Source organism: Calidris pugnax, unplaced genomic scaffold (assembly GCF_001431845.1).
Source record: "Calidris pugnax isolate Ruff unplaced genomic scaffold, ASM143184v1 scaffold219, whole genome shotgun sequence".
In the NCBI taxonomy this organism is placed as follows: domain Eukaryota; kingdom Metazoa; phylum Chordata; class Aves; order Charadriiformes; family Scolopacidae; genus Calidris; species Calidris pugnax.
In genome coordinates this window covers 1,603,270-1,613,458 of record NW_015094507.1, presented here as the reverse complement: position 1 = coordinate 1,613,458, position 10,189 = coordinate 1,603,270, and the positions used below count along the sequence as shown (strand labels likewise).

At 41.4% G+C, this 10,189-nt stretch overlaps 1 long non-coding RNA gene across 1 annotated transcript; it reads right to left on the bottom strand.

Annotated features, from left to right (window-relative positions):
- Window positions 1-4,053: 4,053 nt before the first annotated feature.
- Window positions 4,054-10,118, bottom strand: LOC106901685. Its single transcript, XR_001414356.1, has 3 exons — window positions 10,006-10,118; window positions 8,795-8,943; window positions 4,054-4,136 (listed from the first exon to the last, which is right to left on the bottom strand). It is a non-coding gene; the product is annotated as an uncharacterized LOC106901685 (long non-coding RNA).
- Between the last annotated feature and the right edge of the window lie 71 nt (window positions 10,119-10,189).

Below are 10,189 nucleotides of genomic sequence, written 5' to 3'. Positions count from 1 at the left end.
CCCGTTGTGATAGCTCATCTCATGGCAGAACTTCTACGTACCCAAAGTAAAGATACCACCTGTGCCTCCTCCACTGCAGCGAGAGCCGTCCCCACCTGAAGAAATTCTCAGCCGTGCAACCACCTAGTGAAGGTTGGTGTCTCCCTAGGTGGTTGTGGGTCATTCCAACTCTGTGAGAGCTATTAGACAACAATTTTCAGTTGTGTAATACAAAAAGCGCTCGCACTGCAAGCTTTCCCATAGTAGCAAGTGGTAGTAGCATCTCTTTCCCCTTCCCAGCCACCCATTTCCATAAAATTGCTAGGAAGCTGGAAGACCGGAGTCCTCTTTCTTCCATCTGAAGTGAAATGGCCAACGGGGTTCCATGTTATTAGTGCTGAATGTTGGGACAGATGGAGTATGATCACATACCTCTTATTTCTTTAGGGAATCAGGCTCAAAGAATCATTCCCCACCCCCTTCTTGCACTAAAAAGACAGCCATTAACTCACTGATCTATCTCCGACAGACGAAGGAGGTGAAGAAACAAAGCAAGCGAGCGATGATGTTAACTGAGGAATAAATTACTCTTTGGAAGTCAGATGGAAGAAAAGCCTCTGAGGAAATTTAATCACCACACCCTGCTGGTTATTAAAGGACTGTGCGGAGGCCACGGCTGGGCGACTTCTTATGCAAACCTAGGAAAATGTTTGTTTAATAAAAAGATTAAACTAAAGGTTTCATGACAACGTCTGCTCTTTCTAACAGGACTGGACTGTTACAGAAAACCTGATCTTGCATTCAGATCCATCCAGGTAGACTATTGTGTCTGTGCAGAGCAGACAGATCTGGGCATGCACAGGCTAACCGAAGGGTTCAAGCCACAGGGAAAAAAAGAAAAGAACTGTATTTTTTGTTCACAAGCTGAGAAAAATCAGTTCTGTTCTGGGTAAAGGCTTACATGCATGTATACTTTCTAGATCGAGCAGAGTTGCAACTTATTTGAAGGCTTTTGTTGCTCTGAAAACTTTTAACAGAAGACTTTTCATGTGCGTCTGAGCAAAAAAAAAAAATGTAAATTGAGATTTGGTCCAAACTACGTATTTTTAAAATGTGGGGCTGTAGGGAAAACCAACCAACCAATAGATATAGAAAATTTACAAAAAAAATTACAAGTAAAATTCCTACACTGAATACCCAGTGGAAATAAGCAACACTGCAGAATTGTCTTGGTTACATCTTGCTCGTCCCAGTGAAAGGCACTGTTCACATTCTCCAAAAAGATGAGAAGTGGGATGTCGATGTAGCTGCTGTGATTCATTTTTATCTTTTTTTTGTCTTTTTCCAGCTAAGCATTTTCACAGGGGAACAGCAATGACGTCATCAAGTTCCCCTCTCTGCTGAGACTGGGCAATTGTAATTGTTTTGTGCCGATTTGTTGATTAAAAAATTTCAATCAGTGATATTATTAATAAAAGTAGGTTCTCTTGCCATTACTTTGTGGTAGTTCATGAGGGAGATAGAAGTACCTCATGACCTGCTTGCAGACCACAGGCAGGGAATAAAGGATCACCCAGCCTTCACGGATATTTAAAAGGAGGACCAGAATTAGACACACCTCTTATTTAAATAAAACAGTACAGTATTTTATTTGGAGTTATTCTTGTTTGCAACATGATTTTCCTAGTTAGAATAAAAAAACCTAGATGAGAACAAGACAGCTTAAATTCTGCCTTTCCACTGTGCATAGTCTCTCCCTCTACAACTACTGATGCAAATATTAAAAAGGGCTCAGATCCTGAGTTTTTGGTGCCCAGCTCCGACTCCAGTTGGGATCTGAGCTCAACTGAGCAGAGCCAGCAGAGAGCTGCTACTCAAGAGTGCCACCTCCTGTCTTAAATCCCTGGTCACCTACTGGTTCAAGGTGCTTCTCCCAGTCCTCCCTTTGCTGGTAAAGCTAATTCTGTGTAGAAAGGATGATTCCTCAAAAAAAAAACAAAAAAAACAAAAAAAAAACAAACCCAGACAAAAATATTTACATAAATTACAGCAAGTAGAGCAACTACACAACACGTTGTATTAGTCTTACAAACAGTTATATTTCCATGGATATCCAAAGCTATTAGACCTAATGAAAATCCAAAAAAAGAGGAGATTTCCTTCTTAGGCAGCACTATGCTGCATCTCAGCGTTCTGTCTTTCAATACCTATCCATTTTATTATGCACGGTAACCAATCGCCAGATAAAAATACATTACTGACATCTGAAATGTGCTACTGCATTTATAAACTGTTGATTTAAGGGAGAAAGATTGAAGGGAGAAAGGCTGCAGAGGTTTTTTTTCCCAACGATTAATACTAAATTTAAGTAAAAGTGGCATCAAAACTGCCAAAATTTAGAAATTAGAGGACAGTCTTATGCTTTGCACACTTCAGATGTCTGACAGCTCTTTGCTTCTAATCAATTAGGCGACAACCTCACAGTCTTTTTCTTCACATCTGAGACATCCAAGTAAACGAATGCACATTCCTGTGTTATTATCTAGTTTGAGACCTCAATATCCTCCTTGTAAGGAAGCATAAAAATTCCAATACAAAAGTTTTGACTACACCCAATCTTTGCCTGCAATTCACAAATTAAAATGCCTTTATTTCCTTTCATTTTCCTTCTGGTTTGCCTTATTTCACTTGAAATAATCTCTACAAAATTGCAAATTGAAAGTTTCAGGTATTTTTCAGCATAACAAGAGAAAAGAGGTTTTTCTTATTTTAAACTAGTGATGCATCTACTTATTGGAGCTATTTCCTCATTCTCATTCTCAACTTTAGTAAGTTTTTGGCTTTTGTTAAACCAGTGTTTCTCCCAGAGGCCTCCAGTTAGGAATTTCAAGGGCGGTACTCACTAATTCTCACTTCAGCACTGAACATATTATTTCTCTTGCACCATGGCAGTGGGAAGAGGCAAAAAAAGAAAGAGCATCATTTTTGAAGCGGGTCTTGGGTTGCTTTGATATGATAAAGTTCTTACTGCTAAATGGAGTATGGGGAGAAAACAATCGTGCTGAGCGTCTGCACTGCACACAAATCATTTGACTTTGCAGATGTCCAGCATTTCTGAGAAATCCGTTTGGTCTTTGTTAAAAACAAAAGGCTTAAAAAAACCCAAGTCTTTGGAAAAAAAGTGAGAGGTGCAATTCACACCACGCAGCAGCATCATATATTGACAATTCTTATGCCTTCTGGGAAAGCTACTTAATAAAAGACATTGCACTTCGTTCTCAAATGTCTCTCATTTACTCAAACCCCAAGGTCTTCAAAGAATTACAGAGACCTCTCCAAGCATTGCAGGACCAGCATTGTCAGACAAGAGAGCTTGGAAAACCCTTCATCCCAGAGACCAGGCAACCAAGGTGCAGATATTTCCATCTCCTAAACTCTGGCATGCTGTATGCTTGCAGGATTGAATCTATCAGGATGGAATCTCTACACTATCACTACAGGCCTTGGTAAAAAGTCTTTCTCCACCTTTCTTATAAGCCTCTTTTATATATTCAAAGGCCACAATGAGGTCTCCCTGGTGATTTCTTCTCTTCAGGCTGAAGAACCCCAACTCTCTCAGCCTTCCTTCATAGGAGAAATGGAAAAACTCACTACTTTCTAGTTTCTAATATGCACAGAACATATTTTTTTTCCCCTCGAATTAAAATAACACATCCTTATAACACACTTCAATGTTACCTTTCATTTACTCTCCCTATAACTCATCCTTATGTGGAATTAGACTCCATAGAGTCCTACACACGTCCTAAAATATACACTGGATCTTGAATCACATAAATCTGTAAACAATGCAGGATGTCATCTCCATGAAAACTATCCATGAGCTATTAAGTACATAATTGTTACAGATCAATCTATCACAATGGGGTACTGACAATAATGTGCTTTTGATCACAAATTCAATATCCTTATTGTCCCATATATCTGTACACAAATGCAAACTCGCTCGATTACCAGTGACTTCATTTTGTTCAGGTCATACTTTTATCACAAAGTCATTACTTTACGTAAATACAGACTAGTTAAATAATACACATAAATTACTGTTACCTCAGGTGTCATGTTCTCTGGAGCTTTTTTTTCTTTTCTAAGTATTCCTATTAAAAAGAATATAATAAGGGCTATTCTTAAAATCCAATAGCGTGTAACTATTTTTCTAAACAACAGTATTGCATCATTGTGTTTTTACAGCAACAAAGCATGTACCCATGTAAAAGTACTTTGTAAAAACCGAATTTCAAAATGCAGAAAACAGATAAAGAATGGGAAAAAAAAAGCCATTAATCAATTTGTTAAAAATAACATTCATTCGTATGGGGTGTAACTTCGCAGCAACGAAGAATGAATTGATTTGAAACCACGTTCTTTGAAAATTTGAGGTAAGAATAGACTTATCAGAATCATAACATCAGCAAATTACATCAAAACACTGTTATGCATATGCTGTGAATGAGTTTTGAAAACTTGCTTTTATTTTTTAACAAGTCTCTATTCAAGCTCACAGTATTAAAAAATCAGTGTTGTAGTTAATACACAGAGCCGGGTATTAAATGATTTAAATTCCAGTCTTGGCTCTGTCTTGGACTGTGAGATAATCACTTACAATTATCTTTTCAGAGGTGGCATCTAATTTTGGATAATCAGCTTTGCCTGCCAGATTTTAATATCTGGAACCTAATTTTCGGAAAATCATTTCATTGACTTCAGTTAATATAAAAAGAACTCAAAATCTCTGCAAATCAGATTCCTCAAACTCTGAATTTCCATTGGCCATCATTTATATCTCTGCAAAGTGTCCCTAAAATGTTACCAGTGACATAAGTAGAGAATTCAGATTAATTAATACTTTGCATCTGCTGCACACACGTAAAAAACTACAAACAATTTAGGGCAGAGCTGAAAAGGCCGATTTTCTTTACCACCAAACTTTTTGTGGCCCCTAACTTCCAGTGAAATCAACATAAGCTTATGCCTTGAGGGGATATGTGTGACCTTTGTGACAAAGCATCATCACATACACAGTGATCAAAATTCATTATGATTGCAATGAACTCTATAAAATAACTTTGAAGTTGTGTTTTAAAAATTTTGAATGGCTGAAGTGACACACACTATGGATGCTACATGGAACTGAATTTGGGTTGAATTTAAAAAACAAAGCATAAGAACAGTGTGTTCTTATGTTTATCTGGAAATGAGTCAACAAAAATAAAAGCTCATACTCTGTAATCCTGTGACACCAAAGAGGAAAAACATTTTGTCCACCTTGGGGCTCTGGGCTTTCCTGGCGACTTCATCCCCAAAACTATCTTCTTTTAAATTTCCCCAGGGCCGGGTTCAAAAATAGCAAACTTGCAGTAAGTTGAAAAGTAATCTTTGTATAATTTTGTGTAAGTAGGAGGTCTTTCTTCCAAAAAGGTAGTGCCTGCTCGCTGCTGCTTGCAGAGCCATGGAGAGAACTACCTACAGTTTCCTAGTAGGAGAAGGTGTGGTGACTTGCTGCGACTTTTGCAAGAGAGAAAGTCCTCGTGACAGAAGATAATAAAAGTATGATGACCAAGCAGAGTGCTGAAGCTTATCAGATAAAGTACTACAACTGTTTTATACGGATTTCAACAGATTTTTATGAACCGGCCGATTAAATGCTCTGTGCTTATCCTAATGTGCAAGCAGAGAGAAACCACATGAAGAGAGTCAGGAAACACTCAGAACAGAAAGGGAAAATGGGTTATTGGGACAGCTGTCCCACAGCTCTGCTCAGCGTAGCGGAGGAAGGAGGGTCTGGGAGGAACTGATGACACCTCACGCAGCACAGGGTGTTTCTGAGTCCCACTTCCCCTTCCTGAGGAGCCCTCTCTCTCAAATCCTCACACGAGTGGGATTTGCACATGTGGATTCTCTGCTGGCTGGGGAAACAGCCCAGTCCCTACATTGACAGGGCAGTTTCAATGTTGTTTGGTCAGAGCAGGGGAAAGACATTCTACCTAAGTATTAGTACTAATCTTTTCCTTTATCTGTTTCATTTCTCATCGAGGCGTTTTGCCTTTGTCTCAGAATAATTTCATTGCTTACCAAAAATAGATTAGAAATACTAAACACTGGGTAACATTTGCTGGATTTATGAACCAGTGGATATAGGAAGTTAAAAACATTCAGGAAGTCTTGAATACTTCTAAATAGATCATGGTTTATGGGGCAGATAAGCCCTCAACAGACACACCTCCAACATTGTATGACTACCTCGTTATCATTAAGGGACTCTGACCTTCTCCAAATCTTGAGTATCTAACTTTTCCGATTATCAAAACCAGCCTCGGTCGGGTGCCAGCAGCAGTGTGGTCAGGGCAGCCCATGAAGGGTGATTTTCCTGCTAAGACACCTCCAGGGTCTAACTGCATCAGACAAGAGCGCTCAGCAGCGCCCACAGCATTTCTGTGAAGGACAAAAGGGTCAGGATTCTCCTCCCTATAAGCACCACCCACTTCTGAGTCATCTGAGCTGGAAGTACTGGCATAATCACAAAACATCTTCGCACAGATGGCATGATCCAGTGTAGGTTACACTAAGGGTCTTGAGTGAGATATTGGGCTGTTTCATCAACATATGATCATAGAATTGTCTAGGTTGGAAGGGACCTTTAAGACCATCTGGTCCAACCATCAACCTAACTGATAAAAACCATCGCTAAAACATGTCTCTAAGCACTATGTCACAGAATCAGAATCACAGAATCTTCTAGGTTGGAAGGGACCTTAAAGATCATCTTGTCCAACCGTCAACCTAACTGACAAAAATAGACACCCACACAACAAACAAGGAGCATCATCACTAAACCATACCTCCCAGCACTACATCAACCCGTCTTTTGAACACCTCCAGGGATGGTGCCTCAACCACCTCCCTGGGCAGCCCATTCCAATGGCTGATAACCCTTTCAGTGAAAAAATTTTTCCTAATATCCAGCCTGAACCTCCCCTGGTGCAACTTGAGGCCATTTCCTCTGGCCCTGTTGCCTGTTCCTTGGGAGAAGAGACCGACCCCCCCCGGCTACACCCTCCTTTCAGGGAGTTGGAGAGAGCGAGAAGGTCTCCCCTCAGCCTCCTCTTCTCCAGGCTGAACACCCCCAGCTCCCTCAGCCTCTCCTCATAAGACTTGTTCCCCAGACCCCTCACCAGCTCCGTTGCCCTTCTCTGGACCCGCTCCAGCCCCTCAATGTCTTTTTTTGTGGGAAGGGGCCCAAAACTGGACACAGCACTCGAGGTGAGGCCTCACCAGTGCCCAGTACAGGGGGATGATCACCTCCCGAGTCCTACTGGCCACACTGTTCCTGACACAGGCCAGGATGCTGTTGACCTTCTTGGCCACCTGGGCACACTGCTGGCTCACGTTCAGCCAACAGTCGACCAACACCCCCAGGTCCCTTTCTGGAATATACCAATAACATTCCTTTACAAGGTGGTTTTGAGGATGAAATCGCCAGGAAAGCCTGGAGCCCCAACATCTCTGGGGCATCACAAATGGTTCCCAAAGAGCTTGAGAACAAGCAACAGTTTTTCCTGCTGGCACCTTAGGAATGGGACCAATCTCTGGACATTTGCTATTTTTGAGCCCAGCCCTGGGGAAAGTGAAAAAAAAAGGCTGTTTTGAGGATGAAAAAAACAGTTGGTTTTTTTTTTTTCCCTTTAGAACAAGAAGCAATGTCTCCGTTCAACTAAACTAGTAGTTTTAATATAGATTTCTGTTCAAAGCACATTGTTACTTCCTGTCTTGCGTTGTACATGACCTTTTAAGAAAACACCAAAATCTTTTAAGGCTATCTAACAACTGACAGCAGGAGTTGGTAGCTACAACAGCAATGTATTTACTGACTATACCACAGAGTACGCAAGTTCCTCCTTAACAGGCCTATTTCCGGTACAGAAATTGCATCCCTTTGATACATAATCTTACGTGCTGTGCTAGAAGCAGCAAATTTATTTATTTTGCAGTGATTGGGAGACTTCAATATCGCTATTTCTCAGGTGACTTTATTTACACTGTAATTTCTGACTGCAGTTTTTCAAACTAACCCTTCGTCATACAGTGCTTTCTTTAACAAATAGTCTTAACCCCTGGTAGGAAAAGGCTCATGTGATAAAAGTTACACAGGATGTATATTAATGTAATAAAATAAAAATCTTAAACATATAAAAGGATCTAGCAAATATATAATCTTAGGAAAGTTAGTAAAGGCAGTTTGCTCCTTATTTTCCTTTTTTTTTCTTCAGCTCTGCCAATTTAAAACACAGTTTGCCTTACAGCAGATTAAATTTTGCCATCACTGTACACGAGGAGACATGAAGCATTCTGTCTGACAAACCAACAATAGATGATTTGGACCCAAAATGAAACATTTCTCATTCAGAGATTGCAGATGCTTTATTCATGAGCATTAGCATGGCACCATGTCCAGTTTATTGAAACTAAGACATAGGCAGGTGAAGTGATGTGTCCAGAATTACCCAGCAAGTTTAAGAGCAGGATGTAGTTTCCTGTCTGAGTCCTTCATGCTGGGTTCAACAAGCCAAGCGATTTCAGATATATAAATTAACTAATTTTTCTCAACAAAGAGTACGCTTTCAAGGCAATTGCTTTATGCACCTGGCTTTAACCAGCAACGTAAACCCTTTATTGTATAAATATCAAAACCTCATAGCCTGAAAAATAGATTAAAATACGATTGTTAAACATATCTTAATTAGAAAGCAATTCATACCCAGGTACAGCTGCTACTGCTCCAGAGCAACCAGGATGTCCTTCCTTCCATTATAGCTGCATGGCACTGGATTAGTCCATGTTTGTTTGCATAGCCTCTTCATCCTAGTAGGTAATGCCCTGTCTTCTCCTCATTCTCAATATCTATATCTGATTAAAGTTTAAAAAAAAAAAAAAAAAAGTCAAATACTATGGCCTCTATTGTGGTATTTTTAAAATTTCTGATTGTTCTCACGAATCTGTAAAATTCAAGGCAGAAAACAACATTACAACCACCGTTATTTATACGTAACTCAGATAAACGTAACTACACAAATCCCTTGCACTTATGTAATTTCTGCCATGCCTAATTATTCGTAGTGGGTTGACACCTCATGGCACAGAAGTAAATGGCAGGGGCAAGAATTGTTCCTACTTCCTGAGTATCACTGAAGTCAGTGGAATTTTGGGCAAAAATTTTGGGCTGTCAGAGGTAAGCCGGGAGTTCATGCTTATTCTTTCCTTTATTCAGTCCACCAGACAAATGCAAACCGTTTGCCAAGAAGGCCTGGGCAAAAACTCTTGGGGAAAGTAAAAGCCCTTCTGGGATGCTGAGCTATAAAATAACACAATATGAATCACAGAATGGTTTGGGTTGAAATGAGCTGATCTTTAAGGTCCTTTCCAACCCCCCTGCCATAGCAAGGGACACCTCCCACCAGACCAGGTTGCTCCAAGCCCCCTCCAACCTGGCCTTGAACCCCTCCAGGGATGGGGCAGCCACAGCTTCTCTGGGCAACCTGGGCCAGGGTCTCTCCCCCCTTACAGCAAATAATTTCTTCTTAATATCTAATCTGAATCTCCCCTCTCCCAGTTTAAAACCTTTCCACCTCATCCCATGGCTCCCCTCCCTGATCCAGAGTCCCTCCCCATCTTTCCTGGATCCCCTTGAGGGACTGGAAGGGGCTCTAAGGTCTCCCCAGAGCCTTTTGGAAAGAGAGAGAGCCTTCTTCCCCTGGAGAACCAGCTGATATGATAAATAGTTCTTTATCAGCTGCCTAATTTCGCTCTGGGCGAGGGGAGCTGGCTGACAGACCCATGGCGGCGCAGGCTGCTTGGGGTGGGGAAGGTGGGAGAGAAGCAAGGCGGGAGTCTCCTCAGCCCGGAGGAAGGGCGGGCAGGCCGGCGTCCCCTCAGCCCGGGGGAAGGGCGGGCAGGCCGGCGTCCCCTCACCCTGGAGGAAGGCGGGCAACCCCCGGGGCCTGCGGCCTTGCTCTCCTCATGAGGGGAGGGACCGGTGCTCCCGCCCAGGCTCCTCCTGCGGCGGCGGAGGCATCGGCACCGTCAGGGCCTGGGCGAAACGCGACAAATTAATAAAATAAAATAAAATGAAATTAACTAAAACAATAAATCCCGT